Source organism: Pseudorca crassidens, chromosome 3, assembly GCF_039906515.1.
Source record: "Pseudorca crassidens isolate mPseCra1 chromosome 3, mPseCra1.hap1, whole genome shotgun sequence".
Lineage (NCBI taxonomy): Eukaryota > Metazoa > Chordata > Mammalia > Artiodactyla > Delphinidae > Pseudorca > Pseudorca crassidens.
The window spans coordinates 28,880,685-28,905,166 of record NC_090298.1 but is presented as its reverse complement, the minus strand read 5'-3'; the positions used below and the strand labels follow the sequence as shown (position 1 = coordinate 28,905,166).

Genomic DNA, 24,482 nt, shown 5'->3' with positions numbered 1-24,482 from the left:
CATCCACAATTCGATGAAGGAGCAGCCAGTCACCAAACTCTGAAAGAAAAGCAACTTCTTTCAACTGAAACGGGGAAGATGAAGCAACTTAAAAAGACCAAGAGGCCAGTTTACACATTAGCTTAGTTCCAGCTAAACCTGACAGGTGCCACCGCAGAGCACTGACCTTGGACCTGGTCAGCAGCTCACTGGGCTCCTGATGTTACAGGACCAACCAGCCACCAGCCCAAGGTTCCCTGAGGATTTACACATGCGATCACCCGTCTGCTTCTGGCCTGTTTACTGGACTTGGAATTTTGAGTTGTATGCTGCTTTCTAGTAGTTGTCTAGGCCTCCGACTCAACAGAGTATCACCAGAAACTAAACTTCCTCCTGAGCAAACTATTCCACATCAAATAGCTCTGAGCAAAGTGTCCGCCACCGTGGACCCTCAGCCCCAAGAGAATAATTCTGCAAACCGCAGTAACAGTAAAGCTTTCAGCTGCACAAAAACCAGTTTCTACTCTTAGAAGGGAAAGAAGATAATAGAAGAGCAAAAAGAGCCTTGAGTACTAAGAACTGTCCAACGTGAAAAGGCAGCAGCAAGCCGTTGAAGATTTTAGAGCAGAGGAGAGAATAAACTCGGTGATGGAAGAAGAGTCAATAGGAGGTACGTGAAGCATGGGGGGGTTCATCGAGGGGGAGGAGATCCTGGGACACATCAAAGCCCCTGGGAAACTTTGCAGGCCCAGCCTGCCCTCCAGACACATCCCCACCCCAGCCTTTGCTAAGCCTACTTTCTGGCCTCTCCAGCTGTGGACACCACCACCCTGAAAGAGAATCTTCTTCCCTCCCCAATGCTTTCTGTAGACAGGTCTCTAGGGCTGGCTGCTTCCCTGTGACCCCGAAAATAAGAATCTCCAAGTAATTCATATTGAAGGCTTTGCCACAGGCTACTTCCAGGAAGACGCGAGGAGACTGGAGATTTAAAAGCTAGCAAGAGGGACTCTTAAAGGACCGCAGTCTTCCATGGGCCAGAAGCGTGTTCACGTCTCTCTGTACTCATGGAACTGGGAAACCCAACAGGACTGTGCCCTCTCATAGAGCAAGGGTGAGGCCACCAGATGTCCCCAGCACCCCTCCCACCCTAGCCTAGAGGCAGGGCTTTACAGAAAGCCACAGGCCGGGGAGGAGTGCAACAGGTATAACCCAGGGTTCAAGTCAGGAATTTGCTTCTCTGAGAGTCTCAGGGCGGGGTGTCTTCCATTTCTCAGGACTCCCTCCTTGCCGCATGAAGGAGGAAATCCTCCTTCTTTTTGCCATCACTGAGTGCAAGCACACAGCAAGCATGAGGAAGGTGTGAATGAAAATCACAAGTCTGTCCTCTAGGCTGCGTGAAGTCCAGAACTTTAGATGGACACCTACATGCTATGGATCTGAAGTCACCTGGAAAAAAAACACCTCTCTGCCTCAGTTTCCCAAAGCTTTGAACTGGATGACCACTGGGATTCCTCTAAAGCTTGAAAGGTTTAATCTATAAAATGTGCCACACCAAACAGTGCTAGGAATTATTCGAGAACAGTACTGTCTGTGATAATGGAAATGTTCTATATCTGCACTGTCCAAAACTGTAGCCACTCGGCCAGTGAGTCTCAACCAGGGGTGACTCTGCCCCTCAAGGGACATTTAGCAATCTCAACAGACAGTTTTGACTGTCATGACTAGAGAACGCTCCTGGCATCCAGTAGGTAGAGCTTGGGGTGCTGCTAAACACCCTACAATGCATGGGATGGCTCCCTCCCTCCAACCAAGAATTATCTGGCCCCAAACGCCAGTCTCGAATTAGCCACACGTGGCTACTGAGCAGTGGAAATGTGGCCAACGCGACTGAGGAACTGAATTTTTAATTTTAATTTTAAACTTCAAGTGCCAGTAGCTAGGGGCTATCAGAACAGCTTCACTTGAAGGCTCTCTAAATACTGTTTAACAAAGAAAGAGTGTGTCTGGGCCAAATCATCCCCAATTCTCCTACAACCATCAATTTACTCACAAAGAAGACATTAGGTTTTCTCTTCAATTACAAATCAGGCTTCCTATTGAAGGGGAAGAAACAAACATACTGCCCAAGGCACAAGCATTTGTTAGTGGAATAGCAAGGTTTACTTAACAACAAAACGTAGCAAACACCAAGAAACAGATCAGCGTATTCCCCCCACTGCATTTTACTAGCCACAGACAAAACAAAAAAATTTTACTGAAGCACATTTCGGACCAGTTACTCCTACCTACATTATCCCAAACGCAGCATTATTATTAGTGTTGCCTTTTAAAATCCTTCCCTAATTTAAACTGACCAAATTAAAACTGGATTGGGCAGATCAAAAGGATATTAAATCTCAGAGGACTGACTGAAAGCACCTAAGCAAAGAAAGGCCACATGAAAGGATTTTCCTTCTCAGCGCCGCTAAGGCCCTCAACTCCGGCAGAGAAAAATCTGATTGCAGGGGCGCTCTAAAATTAGTTACGCGTGGATCCGTCACCGGACACGAGTTCGTGCCCAACAAACCGAAATGTCGGGAGTTTGAGGAGAGAAAGGTTTATTGCAGGGTCATGCAAGGAGAAAGGGTGGCTCGTGCCCCCCAAAACCCTGGACGTCCTGAAGGGTTTCAGCAAAGCATTTTTAAAGGCGGAGGCGGGGTGGTGGCGTCCCAGGGTATGTGATCAGCTCGGGCACGATTCTCTGATTGGACGATGGGCGGCTTAGGCACCAGAAGGTCTGGGGGCTATGTGCTCAAGATCATCCAGCAGTTCTTCCATTTGGTGGTGGTTTCTTAGTATCTGAAAAGCCCAGGCAACGTGTAGGAGATACCATTATCTGAGTACTTCAGAGAGGAGCTACAGCAGAGGATACGGGAGAGGGGTCTGTCGCGGGGAGGGTCCAGGGTCCCCGCTCGGCTACAAAGGTGCCGAGGACAGGGCATGGAAGCCTTGAGCTCCCACACGCATGCGCACACACACCCCATTACCTTGCCCTATGCGTTTCTTCCATTTGGCTGCTCCTGAATGGTATCCTTTATAATAAGCTGACAATAGTAAGGGAAGTGCCCTCCTGAGTTCTGTGAGCCGTTCAAGCAAATCATCAAACCTGAGGAGGGCGGGACTTCCCTGGCGGTGCAACGGCTAAGACTCTGCGCTCCCAATGCATGGGCCCCAGGTTCGATCCCCGGTCCAGGAACTAGATCCCACGTGCCGCAACTAAGAGTCTGCATGCCTCAACTAAGGAGCCAGCGAGGCTGCCTGCCTGCCACAACTAAGACCAGGTGCAACGAAATAAATAAATGTTTTAAACAAACAAACAAAAACCTGAGGAGGGGGGTTGTGGGACCCTTGGACTTTATAGCTGGCCAGTGAGAAGCATGGTTGGCCCAGGACCTGAAACTGGCATCTGAAGTGGGAGCACTCTTGTGGGACTGAGACCTTAACCTGTGGGGTCAGATGCTAACTCCAGGGCATTAGGGTCAGAACTGAACTGCATCGCTGGACACCCACTTTGTCAGGGAAGTTGAAGAGCTGGGTGTTGGTATGACAGAACCCTCCACCCCCGCCCGCATCCGGGGCTGTAAGCAGACAGGTTAGGGGGTCCCCGGAGAAAGAGAACCAGGAATGGCTTTCCTGACATAAGAGAAGCCGTTCTGACCTAAGCCATTTTGTGATGTAAGCCTGGCCATAATGCTTGCCCTTGAACAGGTCTCAGTGATTAATGATCCCAAGGGAACAAAGGAATTCGGAAACAGAGAAAAGGCAGTCAAACAACAGTGCAGTGATAAAGCAGAGCCCTAGTTCCTCCTCAAGGGACAGACATAATAATATATCTCTGAGTTCTGCAGGAACTAAGGCCCCCACCCAGGAGGAGGATGGATGTTGACCCTCCTGACTTCAATCAACTAAAGCTTGGACTAGTTGACCTGTGCCCCAGTTCTATGCTGAATTCTCCTCTGCTCAGGGCCCCTCATGAATATGCATGTACCTGAGCATAAAACTTCCCCCACTTTGCTGTTCGGGGGAGATCCCCGGGGCTCTCCTTACTGGAAGTAAGGAATCCTTCCTTTTCCTGATCTTCGGCCTGGCTGTGTCTATTGGCTCGACATCCACCAAGAGGTGGATCCGGTTTTCGGGTAACAGTGTCAGAAGTAGATCACAGGACAGATGAAGTGTGAAGTCTTGCCATAACATTCCAAAGTAATTCACTCATACTCTGGAATCAAGGAAGGCTTCCGGAGACCACCAGCACATCAATAAACCCCCTCCCCCTGCTGGCACTCCCTCCACAGGGCAGGCTCAGCTCTGCCTCCACGCTGGGCTCCTGGTTCCCTTAGAACAGTGTTTTTAACCTCCTAGTGGATTAATCCAACATCAAAAAAAAAAAATAAAGTAGAAAAAAAATTTTAAACATCAGATGCATAATATTTAATAAGGTTAACGTTCTATGAAACTTCTAAGTGTGTAGTGGGTGGTGATATAAAATATATTTCTTACCGGGGAATCACAATAAAAAACGATGGATGCCACTGCTTCAGAAGGCAGTCATCCCATCCGCCTCTGGAACGGCTGACATCTAAAGCCCGACGGACCCTGCAGGCTCTTTAAGCCTTTCCAGGTGACCTCTCTGGGCTTCTCGCCGATGTCAGTCCCCGAGGGCCCGCCCACTCACCTCCACTGAAGCCCACAGTCTAGACTTGATGAAATACCGCGTCCCGGCTTTTGTGCGCCAGCTCAGCGGGTGCTAGTTTTGTCTCCCGGTCTCCAGCTCCCTCAAGGCACGGACAACAGCCTTTATTCCTTAGCCCCGGGGTGCCTAGTAAACGCTCAGTGTCTGATTTTAGTAGGAGTTTCTTCCTCTTGATCAGCTCCAACCTCTGACTTGGCAAATATTTCTTTCTTCATTTCTGAAACTCTTTCATCCTTTTGCAAACAACTATTTAATGATGTTTCAGATTTTATTTTTAAACAAGCTAAACAAATCCAGCTCCCTCAGCTTTTCTACTCCATTAACTCTTCTGAGGCCACTTTTCCGAGATTTTAATCCTAGGTACACTTCCTCCAAATCTCTTCCCAACCAAGGATCCACGCCCCATCAATCCATCAGGGTGAAACCAGTGTCCCCCAGTCAGGGGAACCGCATGTGAACTGGTTAAATACACAGACTCCCGGGTCCCATCCTGGAGAGATTCTGGTCCCAGCGATCTGGGGAGTAGGGTGGGCAGAGGGCCCTGGACTGACCCAGGTTCAATGACTGCTCTGTTTTGGACTGCAGGTTTGGGGACAATGGGAACCCATGCTAAGGCTACGTAGAGAATTTACTTGAAAGAATTTTCTTCCCCCACAAGGCGTCGTTAAGGACAGGGATGGGAGAAGAGAATTCTTCTTCACTTTTTCCTTACGGAACTAGGTATTTTGTTTCCTACAAAAGCTTAATAAATATTAGGCTTTCTCTAGGAGTTGCATGTGCAACCTATGTATAAGACATGTATGAAATGTCAATGAAAGCATTGTTCATAATAGGCAAAAATGACAAATCATCACACATCCAATAACAGAACACGGATGAATAAATTACAATATAATAAAACAACAGAATATCACACAGCAGTGAAAATGAACACAACTGCATGCAAGAACACGGATGAATATTTAAAACAATATTGGTGAAAGGAGCAAGACACAAAAGAACACAACAGTACGACTGCACATATATAAAGATGGAAACGGAGAAAACGGATCCGTATTGTTTAGGGATGCATATATAGATGATAAAACCATAAAGAAAAGAACAAGGATATTGGCTGGGGTGGGTGGGTGTGGCATCTGATCTGGAAGGGACACCTGGGCGCAGTCTAGAGTCCGGCTCAGTTCCCTGACCTGGTTGGTGCCTCTACAGATGTTCACTTGTTAAAGTCTACGTTCTTGTTTTGTGCACTCTTCTCTGTACGTGATTTATTTCACACACACACACACACGCACGGAATTTAGAAAGAAGTCTTGTGGTTGATTTTCTGGTCAAATCATCACCAGACCAAGTGCCTTTGGACAGTCTGCATTCTCGCTTGCTGTCTCCTCGTCTCTAAAATAAAGGCGGCCTGCTGCCAGAATGTGGCTCTCAGGAGGCCTCACAAAGCCCCTGGAGAATCTGATTATCGTATGGACTTTTCTCAGAATAATGCACAAACACACAAACGTTTGCATACGAAAGAGGGTTCTCTGGGGAATTCCCTGGTGGTCCAGTGGTCAGAACTGGGTGCTTCTACTGCAGGAGGCCCGGGTTCGATCCCTGGTTGGGAAACCATGATCCCGCAAGCCTCGCACCTCGGCCAAAAAAAAAGAAAAAAAAGATTATTCAAAGAGGGTTCTCCAGCAGCGTAAACCCCTACCCCTAGGCCCATCTGTAAGCCTAAATTAAGAATGCCTGGCATAGAGAAAGAAAGAGCCTTCAGATATTAAGCGCTGCCGAGTTGAAATTCCAGCACCACCACCTCGCATTTAGGTGGTCTGGAGTAGGTCATCCACATTTAAGTCTCTATTTCCTTATCTGTAAAATGGGAGAAACGCTACCTACTTGCACATTAGCCTGGGAATTAAATGCAATGTACATAAAGGGCCTGCCACATATTAGGCACCAAAAAGATGGTGATTATGGTTAGGCTTAAACTAGATGATCTGCATGGCTCCCTTTTTGGTTTATGCTGAGTCTTCCAAAATGTACAAATTAGGACGGATGGTCCACTGCCCTTTCGGAGGCGGATAACGCCTTAAATTTGCAAATTTTCTACTATGCTTCTTAAGCATCACATTTTAAAGGGCTCTAGAGACAACACTCACAGACATGAAATTAACTATTTTAGTGACTATGGCTCACTTCTCCAGGAGACTGTTTAAACAGACACTGTTTCAACAGAGCACGTTGGGCCCCACTTGCAAGTTCAGGAAGCCATATGTTACGCTCTGGAGACGTGTAATGTGTCAGCTGTGAAGGGCAGCATGTGGGAAAGGCAGACCTTACCTTCCATGTGGGCTCCAAACATTCCTGCTAATATATCACAAATGGGATTTTCAATGGCTGGTCGGTAAGTGTCCTATTCGTCAAATCATTTCCAAATGACACTCTTACTTAAGAGCTTTTCCTTGAAGTTCGGCCCTTTTGAAAGACTTGCCTGCCTCCTGCGAGGGCTGCAGAGACCCTGTCAACCACGCGATGGACACTGGGGCTTTGGCAACTGGCGACGTCTGCCCTTGGCCAGACGTGGCATCACCTTCTTTTCTCTTGGTTTAATCACTGGGAACTGAAAAACCAGTGGAAACTCAGCGGTCGCAGACATCTGGCTAGTGGGCAGGTCTGAGTTTTGGAATACACCAACCCAACCAAAAGAATCCAGAGGCACAGAGCGATCCAGGAAGAGAAAGTTTCTTTGACTTCCTTTAGGAAAAATGCTAAAAACCCTACGGATCAAAAACTCACGGAGCTCCTGCTGGACACAGGTTGAGCGGCCATCCGGAGGAGTCTATTTGAGAGATTATCTTTGGCAAGACTGCCTTTCTCTCTCTAGTTTACGGAGAGTAGACTGTTTTGCCAAAATAATCAGTTCGGCTAAAATGAACATTAGACAAAGTAGACAGTGTTTTCACCACGGGGAAGGTTTCAGATTCACACCATCCAGGAAAAAAAAAAAAAAAGAGCACACACCTCCTATTTTAAGACAGAGGACAAGAAACTGGCAAGCCTGGGGCCAGATGATACCTTCCCCTGCTGACTGCACCAGCCAGCGCTTATTAGATATCTACCTACTGGGTACAAAGTAATATTTGAAATTCTATAGAGGTTAACATTCATGTATTTGTTCTTTCATTCATTCAAACTCGGTGCCTTTTACATGATTGGCATAGTCTTTACTGAATTTTCTATATAGTTGAGACAAAACATAGCAACATGAGAAATATGCCAACGATACAAGACAAGACTCAGAGTGGTAAAAGGAGTGAAATGGGGAATCAGTCCAATGAAAGGGAGGGACGACTTTCAGCTGGGCAGGAAGGGAAGGCTTTTTGACTGGATGATGAACTAGATCTTGCAATGAGTAACATTTAGGTTAATGGAAAGAAGACACAACAATTGAAAAATGCAAGATGTATTTAGAGAAGAGTGTAAATAGTGAGCTGATCCACGTGAGGCCTTCCAAGACTGTCCTCTTTGGCATCCGTGGAACACCCAGGAAATTACCAATAGACCAGGACTTAAAAATCTGACCATTGTCCTGTCTTTAACAAGCCCAGCAGCTTCATATAATGTCAGTTACTTCAGACCAAAACGTAAGTTCATCTAAAATGAGTTTCCCTCTCCCCGCATTTTTACGTCAGATTATTCACACATGCAGGTTCCAGTGTCTCTGTGAATCACCCTGAAACCTGCCAGCGTCCCTTCAACAGACTGTGTTATGTGATCCCACATAAATGCTGAATGCTGCGTCACGGACCTAACACATAATTATCTACACCTCCACCCAGAAACAGGCTAGTCCCTCTGCCAGACCCACTTCACACACCGCCCTACTCACTGTTGGTCACCTGGACCGGTCACTCCCCCGGCTAGGCTCTCCCGTGCTTCTCTTCCACGGCGTTTGGCACAGCTATAATTACACAGTGTTCCTCAAGTACCGGCCAGTCAACCTCTCACTGGACTGGGGTCTCCAGGGCACGGCCAATGGCCAGCATCTATCTTGCTCATCATAAGGCCTTGGGCCCTGGTCCACTGCCTGCCAGATGGTAGGGGCTCAACTCAGAGCTGATCCTCCAACAGCTTTGTTCTCCTTCCTTCTACCTCGGAAGCCAGCACTGATGTATCTTCTCCATTGACGCCTTTGTCTCAGTTCACAAATGCATGTAAAGGCTCCATAATCCTATCAAATTCCTTCCTTTGACTATGCTAACCAGTTTAAAACATTATTCTATACTTAAAACCACGTCACATCAGGGAAAAACAGTCTCAAGGGAACAGAGATAAATCTGGAAATAGGTCAAACCAACTTTACCCTTCAGGGAGGAAAATGGTTCCATCCAATTCAGTTGGGCTCAAGTATTTGTTTATTTTAGATACATACAACAAACAGGGGAGTATGTGTGTATATACATATACACACACACATACACACACACACACACAGTACCATGGCAAGTCCTAGGGATAAAAAGATGGATATGAAGTAATGTGGACACTGAAGAAGTTCATGTACTTCTGAGGACAGAAACACACCCAATAACTACTTACATCATCATCTGTCAGTGCTCAGCCAGTGTTGAGAACTGAGTGCTACCGAAGCCCAGAGAGGATGCTATTACACCCAAAACAGCTAAAATCGCATAGTTCTAGGAACTGTACTACAGTTCCTACTTAATATTACATAATTGTAATTACATTAATATTACAAAAATGTAACCACATAAGAATATAAATACAATTTAATATTAACAATAACCCTATGAAGCAGGTACCATCGTGAGTTCATTTGACAGATGAGAAAACAGGCACCGAGAGGTTAAGAAGCATGAAAAGCTACTCTTGGTTCTCTCAAGAGAAGAAAGGTCAAGCAGCTCACTTTAAAGAAAATGAAGACACTTTTTAGGATGAGCAACATTTAAGCGTATTTACAGACTGAGGCAAGCAAGGGGGTCAGTGGAGAAAGGAGGAGTGCAAAGCATAAGGAGTGGGGGGAGGAAGGGAGGATTCAGCCCAGGCAGAAGGCTGATCTCTGTGAGTGAGAGACTAATTAACTCATGTTACGGCTCAGAGACAGAAAGCAGGAAGAGGAGGGCAAGCAGAGACTCTGTGGTAGAGAGGACGTCAGTTTGTGTTTTATAGCTTCTGTTTTCTCGGGGAGACAGGAGCTAAAGTAGGCAGGGTCAGGGGTGGGCTAAGGAGCTCGAGAAATGTTCCCAGAAGCTCCTGGGGGAAATGAGAAAGGAAACCCACTTGGAATGAGTAAAGGGGTTTTCAAGCAGCCCTGAAGGTCCAGCTGAGAGCAGGAGTTATAACTCCATAAAGAAACCACTTAGTGGTGGTGTGGGATTTTTCACTAGAAGCATTAGGTAGGATGGGAGCAAGGCGTGGGTAGCTCGAGCCATGCCTGGAGACTGGGAAGACACATAAAGCAGAGATTCCAGGGTCAAGAGGACAGGAGGTACCAGGGAACAGGTATTTGAAACGACTATGGGATCAGGGCAGAGAAGGGTAAGGTCTGGACATAGTCCTATAGACCAGAGGCAGGGTGTCAGATGGGTCATTTAGACGAATGTTAGAATTCCCGTGATGATAGCAGAAAGGAAAAGTAGGAGCTGGCAGCTAAATTCCTAGAAAAAGAGCCCCCAAAAGATGATGAAGAAAGCGAGATGAGGGTGCCCAGCATAACCAAAAAGAGTGATTGTCAACAGAGAAAGGAGTGATGAGGTTGCAGAGCAAATGGCACAAGCCTTAATATAAAAATGGCTTCCTGTGACTTAACTTGAGTTTCTACTATGTACCAGTCCCTTCTGGGTGCCCTCAAGAATTGACTTCATTTCAGTCTAAGCACCTGTACCGGCTTGAACAGTATCACTACAAATGTCACGCCCGCCCACAAACCCCAGAATGTGACCTTATTTTGAAAGAGGGTTTTTGCACATGTAATCAAGTTAAGAGCAGGTCATTCTGGATTAGGGTAGGCTCCAAGCCCAATGACTGGTGTCCCTGCAAGGAGAGACAGATGAAGACATAGAGGAAATAGAAAGAAGGTCACATGATGACAGAGGCAGAGACTGGAGTTATGCTGCCATTAACCAAGGAATGCTGGCAACCACCAGAAGCTAGAAGAGGTAAGGAAGGATTTTTCCTTAGAGACTTTGGAGGGAATATGGCCCTGTCAATGCCTCGATTTGGGGCTTCTAGCCTCCAGATCTGTGAGAGAATAGATTTCTGTTGTTTTAAGCCAATTGGTTTATGGTATTTATTATGGCAGCTCTAGGAAATTAATACACCATCCAGTGAGATACCTATTATTATCCTCATTTTACTGATGAGGAAACTGAAGATCAGAAAAATATAAGTATCTTGGCCAAAGTTACAAGGTCAGAAAGTAAAAGGATCAGGATTCAAACCCCAGACCTTTGTACCTTTTCCACTGTACAGTCCTGCCCCTCACGTATGTTCACTGCACTGGGGAAGACCAGGTAGAAGACAGATGGTGGGCCATGTGAGGCAGAGGGACACACCTCAGTCTGGTGGTACTAAGATGGGAAACTCTAAGCTCTAAATCCTTTTTAAAAGCAGGAACCCCACTAAAGCAAACTCAATATGATACATGAACTTCATGGTTATACACAAGCATTTGAAGTATGGTTATTTATAAGCATATTCACAGTAAGGTCTCTTTGAGTAGTAAGCTCATATATATATATTTATTTATGAATCATATGTAAATGAGACTTGATTTACTCCAAGAATGTTCATTACTTAAAGGGAGATACATGTGTAACAATGAATATCTTAAGGCCTGAGCAAGGCTTTCCTTGCACACAGACAGGACACCTCTGGACATGTCTGGCTATAATCCAAGCACACGCCACGTGCCAAGTATTTCTGGCATGCATCTGAGCATAATAGGCAGCCACAGCCCCTGAGCTTTGCTCTTTACCCAAGGGGCACAATATAGATTTCACATGAAGTATCCAGACGAAACGATTTCATCCATAAGGTCTTAAGCCAAATGCGTGAGTGCACTTTCAGTGCCTAAATGGTCAGAGAAGAGGATGGGGGGCGGATCCCTTGCCCTGCTCATGCCCAGGCATCATGCCCTTTATAGATGTTAAATGATGACCGCGGGACAAAATGACAGCTAAAGAAATCTACGAGAATAGGAAACAGTCCTTGAAGTTACAAATTCTACGAGCGTTCTCTGCTCTGTATTTCCTGCTCCCCCTGCCCACTCCCTGCACTGGTACCCCACCCCATACTCTTCCTTCTGGAACCAGTCAGTTCAGCAGGTGAAAGCTGGGATCTTCAATGGGGTAGATGTCGACCCAGAATCAGGATATCTCCATTGCCAAGGACTCGTTTTCTTGTTTGGGGACTAAGAATATTTAAGAACCTCAAGTTTAGGGTAGGAGACCAAGGCAGCTCCCCTTACTTAGTGTCCCCTAAGCATATGCAAGTCACAGGTGACTACAGTGAGTCGATTCATATCCACCTAGAACCTCAGAATGTGACCTTAATTGAAAATAGGATTTTGAGATAAAAATGGGCCCAAAATCCAATGATTGGTTTCCTTATAAGAAGTGAGGACAGAGACACGGGGAAGAAGGCCATGTGAAGATGGTGGCAGAGATTAAAGTGATGTGTCTACAAGCCAAGGAGTGCCAGCAGTCAGCAGAAGGTAGGAGACAGGCATGGGGCATTTTCTCCATCAGGACCCCCAGAAGGAACCAATCCTGCCTGGGCCTTGATTGTGGACTTCTGGCCTCCTGGACTGTAAGAGAATCAATTTCTGTTTTAAGCCATCCAGTTTGTGGTAGCCCTAGGAATCTAAGACTGTGACCCACGGAAAGAGGGTTGCTTAACCAGCACAAAATGGCCCACACAGGACTCCATCCCCGCTGACTGCGGGTCAACAGAAACCTTCTGGGGGACCCACAGATGACACTGATTCAGTTCCTGTTTGTTCACAGCCAGCAGGGTACAGACTCAGACATGGGGAACCTGCAGTAAGGTGGCTGTACCTAGCGTCTATCTCAAGGCTGGTGGGACGGCCAAATTTTAAAAAATCGACTTCTCTAAGTTTTTCAAAATTTTTAGAGGGAAAACCTTTTTATGATTAAAAAAATAATAATATACCTGTTTATACCCAATGTCTTTCAAAGAGCATGGTTAAGTGGCTACATAATAGAATCACCTACGTCTGTTGGAAAAAATACGAGCGTTAACTTTTAAAAATTCTCTACGTGATTCTGTTGTGAGCCAGAACTGTTCTTCCCTGGGCAACCGTGAAGATGACACATTAGCCTGATATTAACCGCATTTGTCTCTGTTAAAATGCTGAACTAGTCGAGAGGGTGAATCTGAACATTCCGTACCTTTCCGCACATAAAGACGGCGTAAGTCCCAACAGGCAGTCGAGATGCCCCACAGAGAGAAGAGGACCTTAACCAAACTCACTGCACCCTCCTTCCGACGGGTCCCTTGTCCCGATGCCTGTGCCTTGGTTAGCGGTAAGTTCATCTGAGATATTGTGATTTATTAAAAAATATATATATATCGAATATATATATCCGTCCCCATTTCCAGCACAGAGCTCCTAAAAAAAAAAAGTGTCTTTTGTTATATTAATGAGGTGACTTGTGGACCACAACTAAGGATGGGGGCTGGTTGCCAGGAGAAACAATCATGTGATTAGAGGGTTGGAACTTTCAGTTCTGTGCCCCTAGCCTCAGGGAAGGGGTGAGGGGCTGAAGTTTAATCCGCTGCCAATGGCAAATGATTTCATCATTCATGCCTAGGTAAGGAAGCCTCCGTGTAAACCCAAAGGACAGGGTTTAGAGAGCTTCCGGGAGGTGCAGAGAGGGCATGGGAGCTCCGCGCCTGTTCCCCATACCTCGCCCTGTGCATCTCTTCCATCTGGCGGATTCTCAGTCATCTCCTTCTATAAATAAACCAGAGATCTAGTAAATGGAATGTTTCTTCGAGTTCAATGAGCCGCTCTAGTAAATTCATCAAACCCAAAGAGGTGGTTGTGGGAACCTCTGATTTATAGCCGGACAGTCAAAGGTACAGGTGAGGATCTGGACTTGCGATTGACATCTAAAGTGGGGGCAGTCTTGTGGGACTGAGTCCCTAACCTGTGTCATCTGATGTTGTCTCCAGGTAGACAGTGTCAGAATTGGGTTGAAGAGTACGACACCCAGCTGATGTCAGTGAATTGCTTGAAGGCGTGTGGAAAACCCCACCTACTGTAATTGGTACTAGAATCATATTGTCAGTCAAGCCAAAGACCCTGGCTCTTCTCTCCCTCCACCTCCCCAGCCAATTACTCACCAACAACTGTTGACAACTGCTTCTCTGGTTTCCCTTGTGTTGACTTGTTTTCCATCCTACAGCCAATGCCTTTAACTAATCCAGTCCAGTTCCACAAACACATGCTTTTGTCAGGCATCATGCTAGACACTTCAGATGGGGCCCTCCTCTTCGGGCACACCGACAGGTACAGATACTTGGAGAACCAGGGAAGAGGTTCTGACACGGACCACTGTTTACCTGGGACGCTTCAACAGCCTCTTAACTGGCCTTTCTACCTCCGGTCCCGCACCCTCCACCCACCTCCACCGCGGCCCTCCTTCTTCCCATGCCAAATTCCCTGGGGGTTAAATGTTCTTGCCTTCTGCTCTGGTTCACTTTCGTATACAAAATCGCCCATGGCTGTCTATGGCCAACAAGAGACCCAATACTCTTTAGCGCCCCTCCACACACACATACAATGGAAGGCTTCTCTTAATCCAGTTTCAAACCTTCAGTTCCACGCTGCCCACCTCTCCCTCTGGCCCCCGCCATGGCCCTACACAAACGTTCCACTTGAGCCAAGCTCTTGGGCTCCAGAATCCAACTTATTCTTTCCCCTTCCGTGTGAAAATTACTCAAGTAATTTTTCCTCTCTCATTTCTATCTTGCCATCTCTCTGTGCCAAGGAGGCGTAAAGCTGCTCCCTGCCTTCTGTTTTAACAAAGTTTTACACTAGCCTTTGAAGTGTATGGTTTTCCCATTTCACGTCTCACAGAGAGAAGATAGAGTGCAGGGCTAAGAGCTTGGATTCTGGGCTCCTGGATCCAAACCCTGGCTCTACCACTTACTAGCTGTGTAGCCTGGAGAAGCCATTTAGCTCCTTACGCCTCAGTTTCCTTATTTGTAAAATGGAAGATAACAGCACATTTAAAAAGATTTGACTCCCCAAACAGATTGTACTTGATGGCAGAAAATTTCGTATTCTTCCACAGTCCCCCTGCCCCTGTTAGTTATCTGAATATTTTTTAATGAATCAATACATTAAAATAAACCTTCTCCAGTTTGGAGGAAACATTCCAGGGCCCCACCTCACCACTACCACTCCAAATTTCTATCTATGCTGCAACTGGCTTTGGAAGGTGACTTAAATAATCAAAACACTACACACACATAAGCGCACTGTCTAATGTTATCAGAGGTTAATTTTAAATAGTCTGGATATTTCAATGTATTTTAGGCAAGAGATACCACTGATTTATTTACAACAAAATTCTTGTAGTTCTCAAGAAAGGGCATAGATGTTATAGCTTTTCTACACTCCGATAATAGCCAACCCAAAATAAACTCCAATATCCACCCACAGGGGAAAAATCTTGTTCCAAGAAATTATTTCTGCCTGACGTCTGAAGGCAGAGGGCAGCGGTTTTTAAGAACACAAGACGAGGGGCCATGACGTTTATCATCGGTCTGATCTGTCTGAGGCTTCCCATGAGCATGTGTACAGATGGCCCGCCTGCACCACTGTCTCCCCGGTCCCCCAAGACAAAGGGCCCCCGAGGAGAGCCCAAGAAGACCGAAGCCCGTAACTGCACGTTTCTTAATAAGCACAACAGACAAGCCAAAACCAAGGACACTGACAGATACAAAGAACTTTGGAAAACTCATCAAAGTCCCCATATGTAAAGCCTCATTCATTATCCTTTTAGAGTCCAGAAGGGATTCCCAGAAAAATGTCTCGTCTTCGAGTTTTATGATTCAGCTAGATGCCGAGTGCCAAAAAAACACAGACAAAAGGCACCAAAAGAAGGAAAATTCTAGTCAAGCAATGTTGGAACTCTGATGTGTGGTCTTGGGCTATGGGTTTTGACCTTCGTCTAATATAGATGTCAGGAATCTGCAGTTTGGACATACACACTGGAAATGAATGAGTCTACTGGTAAAACAATGAAATAGAAATAGACAACGCAGATGCTTTTGAAATTCTGAAACTCCGTTTTCCAGGGCACGTTACACACAACTTATTGTCACTCACAGTCCATTTCTACTGAAAGTTGCTGGGTGTACATCTAGTGGTGGCCCACAGACTGTGAAGTTCAAGGACAGGGGCTCTGACTTTCACATCTGTATCTCAGGCACCTCGCACCAGCGCCGACAGGTGGCCAGTGATGAATACATGTTCATCAAGTGAATGAATGTTTGCCCGAGTGAAAGACTCCAGCAAAGCACTGGGCTTTTTAAAAGATAGTGTTGCTACTAAAATCACTGAGGAAGTAGCCAGCCCTCACAATTCTCCTAAGGTAGTCTTCCCTCTTCGCTGCAACTATTTAAAAGTTATTATCTTGACATTTTCATCTTGACACCTCCCTAGACTCCCGGCCATCAACAGACTCCCTTCTATCTATTCTAACAAATCCAAACTCTTCTCTCTATCAGATCCCCAATCTCATGGGCACTTACTGAAACGCAGTATAATACAGTGCTTTAAAGCATGGACCCGGAAGCCAGACAGCCTGGGGTCACAGCCCAGTTCCAGCCCCGTGACCCTGGGCAAGTTCCGTAACTCCTGTGTGCCTCAGCTGTAAAATAAGAGATAGTACGAGTCGCTTCTACCATAGAGTAATTGTGAGAATTAAGTGAATCAAATATCTGCAAGACATTTAGAACATGGTCTGGCATACAGTAAGCATTCAGGATGAATTTGCTAATATGGTTATTATTCACACTCCTAAGGGAATGCCCTTTGTTATTTTGAACAGTGGTTCTCGTCCTCTAGGATTACTGGCTGATGTCCACATTCACAATCCACTCCCATAGCCAATCCCAGATTGACTGATGGCTACAGCACATGTGAGACTGTCTACAAGTCCCGAAGCTCCAGCTGCAACTCTCAGCTAAGCTACTAAACTGATTGGGACCTCAGGAAAATTCAACAATGTCTTAAATATCTTGACCAATTTATCAGTGCCCCATTAAAATGAGCTGCAGAATATAAAATTAAGAGAAAACTTGTATCTGCACAGGAAACCATGGAGAGATGACAGCCACAAGCCAGAAACTTCAGGGAATTTCTTATAGTTTTGGGTCAGATGGGACAAGTTTGAAGAACGGCCAGTTGGACCAATGATGACAGCTGCCCTCTTGCCTGTCAGGAAGATGCCAGGAAGAGACTCCAACAAACTCCATTCATGATGCCTAATTCAGAGGGATAAAGGGAGATGGTGAGGGTGACCCCTCCGTGTTACCACAAAGTGCACCACATGACAACAGGACGCTGAAAAACATGGGAGGCCAACAGTGCAGGCATGTGTGGCTAGCCCAGAAAGGGGTGCTGCCCCAGTGAATTCCAGGCTGCCCCTGACACTGAACACAGACAAGGGTTTCTTGCTACAATCACCTCAGATTCACACACTCCTCAGGCTGCTAGGCTTCTGAAATGGCCAAGAACAGAATGACAACCATAGATCTCCTTGTACTTGTTTTCTGGATTGAAATATTTGAGAGGGAATCTTATCATATCTGATAGAACCCATCCTTCCCGCAATTCTGGATGAGCATAGCCGTCCTATAACTATTAGCTGTCGGCACAGCACAGGTCCTGAGAACAGCTCCAGCAAGTCCAAAAGAGGCGAATTTCTTTGAGGAATCAGAGCACATTTGTTCCTGTGAAACAGAATTACTCTTTAAGAAACCAGAGAGGTTTTCTAATATGTGCTTTTTCAACTAGATTCAGGAGAAAAATATGTCTAAGAAACTGCTCCATAGAACAATCTGGAATCAAAGACGACTACGTGAAGATGCCATATTTAAAACGTGTTGGCAACAGTGAACAACAGACTGAGGAATCTAGGAAAGTTGGAGCTAAAGTAAGAGACAAGTTTAACTCAAAGGAAAAGAAAAAAGACACTACAAAGGAAAGGAAAAAAGGATCCAGGCAATATATGATGTAGAAATCTAAGCCAAGTTAAGGAATAAGAGAATGAATAAAAGAAAACTACCCTGAGCTGAAGAAAAGCTTGCCTATAAAATGAAATGACTCGCCAAGTTGTGGCTAGGATTAGAGAGAGGGGAGCAGGGGGAAAGAGACCAGTATCTTGAGACACATTCTGTTGACATTTTTTTTAATTTGAAGGATAAAGAAAAAAATGCTACTGGTATCCAGGTAGAAAACAGGTTATTTTCAAAGGCTCCCCCAATCAGGCTGGCTCAGATTTCTCCAAAACACTCAACACCAGGAGGCAGTGGCCCACCACCAACAGGGTTCTGAGAGGAACCGAGCATCCTGTGGCAATTTTATCTGACAAAACTGTCCTTCAGGTGTGCGGAAAACAGAAATTCGTTCTCAGACACCCAGAGCACGAGTATGCCCTTACCTAAATGCTCGCTCGAAGTTTTCAAAGCCATGGTCCCCTTGACCAAGGAACGAATCAATACAAGAACCCCCAAGTCTAGGAAATTTGGTTGACATAAATCTTGTGCAGCAAAAGGAAGAAAATGCTTAATGTGGCTATAAAACAATGAAGATGCAGATAATCTTCGAACCTGAAAACGAGAATGCAGTGTTGATTGCCATCGCTCTAAACATTTAGACTTGACATTTCAAAGTTCAAGACAGCATATTTTCCTCCAATGCACCGTCCTTCCGTAAAGGGCATCCTGCTGGGAGACGGTGATCTTCTTGGAATGAATGCCAGGTATACATTCAAATAACTGCACAATTCCCCAGATTGTTTTTAAAAAACCAAACCGCTCTCAGGATCTGCCTCCAAAATCTTATGCTGGTAGTACTACCTTCCTTAACGTGTCAAAAACCCTTCAAGACCAGCTTAAGTGCCACCACTTTTACCCCCAACATATCCTGCACTACGTCCCCTTACCTCTGGATTGCTGTTTAGTATCCTAACTATACCGATTACAGCACTCAGAACACAGAGGCGGATTCTACAGATTTCTAGATAATAAAGTAAACTGTGGCAACCGTTAAAAAGACCATTCTTACGACGTTTTCTCGTAACACTGAAGAATTTTTGTGCCTTCTGTTATCTCAATTTATGCAAACCCACTTTGTACAGAGACTCTTATGAAAACGGTCTAATTTAACCTGAATTTTAACTTAATCAAAAGGCTTTCGAAGGTGTGTCTGTAACTACGGAATTTGAGGCCAGCTTGGCAGCCAAACTACTGGCATTTTTCTCATATATCGCTCTATACACACTCGAGCTCTGCACCTGCCCCCCTCCCTTCAGAAAAGATTAAAAATCACCCTCTTCAGAGAGTTGTTTTGGGGGCTAAACAGGATAGTGCATGAAGACCACACAGCGGTGTGGTTTGTACACATCAAGAGATGAGTGAATGTTTGCTCTTATCATGACCACCTGTATCATGTACCATGCATTTTTCCAGGCCCGGGGGGGCCACAAGAAATTAGACCCATAGGCAGGTTCCTAACCCACAGAGCTTACAGGCTGATGCTCGACTCCTACAGACTGAAGACATGCAGACCCATGACGCAACGTTTCTCTGCCTGCTCAAACTCCATTCTAATTTATTAAGCCCTAGGCACTTAAGTCAACCCTGTGGAATTAATTTTCCTGAAACACTTCAGTGATCCGCATAAATTACAGAATAGTCAAGATATAAGACAAATAGCGTTTGGAGGCTCTTTCTACAAGTTAGAGTGTTCACATTTTCTGGTCTTCAAACTAAAGGCCACAACATCATTTTTAAAGTTACTTGGAAGATTTATATTGTAATAAAGGCGTTTTTCCAAATTATCATGTACCTTTATAAATGCCAAATAATATTTAGGACATTCAGTTGTTGAAATATAAGCCAGATTGTGGAATGATGTAATAGTTATTAGACCAAGTAAGAGAAAAACTGACTAAAGCCTCAAAGTTCAGATATTATAAGAAATATATAAATTCTTCAGTAATTAAGGATGTAGGACATGTAAAAGACAAAAGAGCTGAGACAAGTATGTATTCTAGCTTTTCATTAAGCTAATAGTACAATCTCTTTAAAAAACATTTTTATATATGTAAACAGATTCACTGCAGAAAAGTTCAAAACCTACAGAAAATTAAGAAGAATAAAACTTACAGAATCACTTTCAGTCCTATCATTCAAGAATAACAAACCTGTTACATTTTTGTAACAGTCCATATTTTTTCTATGCATAAAGCAAATATTTTGTTCTATGACCTGCTTTTCTCACCAGGTAATATATGCTAAACATTTTCTCGTATCAATAACGAGCCACGGCAAAAGTTTTTACAGCTGAAATGGTAATGACACCTAGGTTGTGACCAGGTTCTCATGATTATAAACAGCTCTGGCTTGAACATCTTTGAACATTCATGTCTGTATAGCGTAGTGTGATTTCAAGAATAAATGAGATAAGGCACAAATACTGCTAGAATCTTCCCAGCCTGCCAGTTAATGCCCCACTTCGTAAGTTTACAGGGTTTTTTTTAGCCCTTCAGACCATTAATGGTATCATTCAACATAGGCGCTCTTCCTTCTTACCCAAATGTCTTTGACACCTAAAATCTTGATATGATCTTCCCTATTGCCTCAGCATTAAAGACAAAGCCCACTGATGAGGATTAAAAAAACCACTAGGGGCTTCCCTGGTGACGCAGTGGCTGAGAGTCCGCCTGTCGATGCAGGGGGCGCAGGTTCGTGCCCCGGTCCGGGAAGATCCCACGTGCCGCGGAGCGGCTGGGCCCGTGAGCCATGGCCGCTGAGCCTGCGCCGCGGTGGGAGCGGCTACAGCGGTGAGAGGCCCGAGTACTGCAAAAAAACAAAACAAGACAAAACAAAACCACTAAATGACCAAACTTCTAAAAAAATAATTGGGGTTATATACTTCCTCCAGAAGTTAATAAAAAGGTAACAGAGCCAGCCCTGTTAACATCAGCTTCCTAGTCTCTATTAGAACTAGAGGAGGGGGGAGAACAAGAGTCCCTTGAGGGGAGTGCAGTGCGCATGTTTCCAGGCACCGCAGCTGCCCAGCTCACTCCCCATCCGTAACAACTGGTGGGGTATCCAGAGAATCCTGCAGAGATTGGGGATGCCTCCAAGAAGAAAAAAACATCCCTTCCACTGGTTGCCCATCTATTTAGGCAGTGGACTGGCTGATTTCGCTGTGTCCTGAGCAACAGAAGAAGAGAGAAGAGAAATGAAGAGAAGGAGGGGCGGGGCAGAAGAAGAGAAAGGCAGCACCAGGAAAGCTGCCGACACACCCACAGCTTGGAGAAGCAAGGACCTGTGAGTTTCCTGGGACTTAATTGGACACCACGTTATGAAGCCTTACTTGAGCCATCTTGCTGGTACCCTGACTGAGATGGCTGTCCTGGGGTGAGAGGACGCCAGCAGCAAGAGGGTAGTGAGGGGGGATAGAAAAGGGCCAGCTGGAGGCAGAGCCCACCGAGTGAGGGTGCTGAGACCTGGGCCATGCTCTGAGCGAGCTGTTGGCGAGAAACAGCCTTGACCAGCGAGAAGAGGGCAGCAGCCGCACCTGGCTACATATAGAGGTGTTCACCTTCCCCGCCACCCCCGTGCTTCTTCCCTGTCCCTGCCCCACGCAGGGGGGGAGGCAGGGGATGGGGGCTCGATCCCCAAAGAGCAAGGGGCCACAGTGAAAGGGCAGAGTACTCCACGTCTCCCTTACTTCCAGTGCTTCGAGACAGGGGCAAGCCGCACTGGGGGAAAGAGAAAAGAAGATTTCAATCACGTTGGAAATTGATTTTTCAAACGGGACTCATCTCTGGAAGTGTATGGAGGTTGCACGCTGTGAAGGGACAGGAAAGGAAGATGGCATGGGCATGGCTGAAGGAAGGCAAGGACCGAAGAGAAATAAAGACCCTTTCACTTTTACACCTCACGGACTCGAGTCAGTTCAATAGACCAATTACAGCTCAAATAGGGTAAAACACACATGTTCTACAGGGGCACTACAGTACTGACCCAAGCCTGGGCTCAGATCCTGGCTTGGCCCATTCATTCATTCAGAAGATACTTACTGAGCACCTCCAGTGCACTGGACGGAGCTGTGAACGAGACCCACAGAAAAGCCCCGTGCCGTGGGAAGTTAAATTCCAGGAAAATATGCGATTCTGGGAAACTCTCTGAACCTTCTGCCTCCTTAATAAATTTCTAAGAATCCTGGAAATTAACTATAATAAAACAATCTTTTTCTTTTTTTAACTTCAGCAACACACTTTAGGCAGCGAAACTGAGATGAACAGCTTGTGTTTCAGAAACCCAAGCGCAAGTCACGCAGAGAAGTTACTCCAGGCTCTCAAAGTGGAGGAGGGCAAGAGGCTGCAGGAGGGAGGCCAGTAACAGCTCGCCTCCTGTGGGTCAGTTCTAGCCTCATGACCACTGTTTCTAGATATAAGGAGGAAAATGTCCTCTAAGTGCCAAAAAATCTATATGAATGACTTTACCCAGCAGGGTATATATTTTGCAAAATTAATGGTAAGGACTGGTACTTTTATAAGGTGGGAGAAACAAAGAAGAACTGTCTTGGTGAAATTAGCACTGGTAATTCAACACATCTAGTACTAGGGCTGTGTCTGTATATACCATCAAATCCATGAGCCAGATTCTTCTGGGTACTTGAAGGGAGTCAGGCCCCTCCTGGGCACTGGTCCATGGGCGGTAGCTCAGCATCACTGCAGAGCAGACGAGAACCCACCACACGGCCAAACGCCACCTTCCTGCAGTGGGGCAGCCCCAGCAGGCTGTGCCTTCAGGTCACAGGCTCTTGGGCAATCCCTGGGGGGCTGGCGGCTCCTGAGCACACCCAGGCTGGGCCCCAGCCTCTGGCTTTTCTTACTAAGTCATTTCCAGGGGCCACTTCCACTCCGGGGCCTGGGATTCACTCCTTGCCTCACTCCTTTCTTTACAGGCAGAAAACAGGTCGCGGGAGGATGAGGCAGTGCTTCACCATCCCCCCCAATCTTAGTGCTTTAGTACAACATGCACCCTGGCTGTGTCTGGACTTGGGGAACGTCAGGCCATCGGTCACTGGTTAATCCTCCACTTTCCTGCTTTGAATCCATGTAAACTTCACCCAGCCGGTGCAATCCCATGCTTTTCAACTGTCTTCTATCAAAACAGGAGCTGAGATGACAACATTTATCAGCAACTTCACTAGTTATTTCCTTAAATTCTTTTTTCCCCCAAACTATTTACAAAATACCACTTGCTATTTCCCTTTTTTTTTTTTTTCTTTTTGGTCCTGCGAAAGGGAAGCACTTAGGTAGCTGGGTGCCAAGAAACTAGAAAATGGAAGAGCAATGTGTAAGACAGCTTTGCCAACAGCCTCCATATACCGGGACAGAAAATGCGAAAACCTCCCACAGGTCGAAAGTACCAAGGCTACTCACTCTTGCCCATTCTAAAATACATGAGTAAATGTACAAACATGCAAATAAATAAACATCTTATAGAAGCATTTTCTAGGGCATATAATTGCCAAATAATTTACCATTCACTTAAAATATAAAATAAACCCCCAAGATATTACTTTCTTAAATACAGTATCTTTGTTTTAGGTGAACATAAATAGTGTAGTTTAAATATACGTATGGGAGTATATTTTCTCAGCTCACATTATACATTTTAATCTGTTTACCTTATGGTTTTAAAAACAAAATATAACCACATAAGAGAAAATTATAAAGAGACACACAAGAGGAACATCCACTCCCATAATTTGATACTCTGCTAAAAATCAGGTCAAACATTTAGCTTTATTTCATTTTAGTCAATTTTCCTAAGCACTTCCTTCTAGCATAACTGATTTTTGCCCTGCCCTCTTTCACACTAATGTATTAGAAGCAAATTCATAGAGCAATACATTGTGATTTTATAGGATACAGAAAATTCCCTAAATTATTTTGAAAAAATTAACATTCCTTTGTTGTTTAGTATTTAGGTTATATTTTCAGGAAAGTGACATAAAGAACACAGCTAGAAACGTATCTGTGCATACAGCTTTCAAAAATATCTCGGATAAAACTGCTTTCCATAGGGACTTCCCTGGTGGCACAGTCACCAAAATTTGGATTTTTGCCTGGATATTTAATGTATTAAGGCATTAGTGTAATGTTTTTTAGATGTGATATGGTATTGTGCTTGTGTTCTTAAAAAAAAGTTCTTATCATTTAGAGACATATGCTGAAATATTTATTGAAGCTATGCTATGTAGTCTGGGATTTACTTCAGATGATCTGGGGAGGAAAGTATTTAAAATGGGAGGATAAGTGAAAGGAGACAGGCACCAGTTGATAGTCATAGAAGAGGAGTATAAATTATTTTCTCTACTCTTGGATATGTTTAAATATTTCCATAAAAAAATACCAGTTTTTGCTCGTTGTTATATAATTGTAAACATTTTCTACAGTGATGATACCTAGTGCCCTCA

The 24,482-nt window shown here is 45.1% G+C and overlaps 1 protein-coding gene across 8 annotated transcripts in view; it reads right to left on the bottom strand.

The window, feature by feature from the left end:
- Positions 1-24,482, bottom strand: part of RAI14 (retinoic acid induced 14) — a 147,826-nt gene that overhangs the window by 53,052 nt on the left and 70,292 nt on the right. The gene's annotated exons all lie outside the window — the stretch shown is intronic.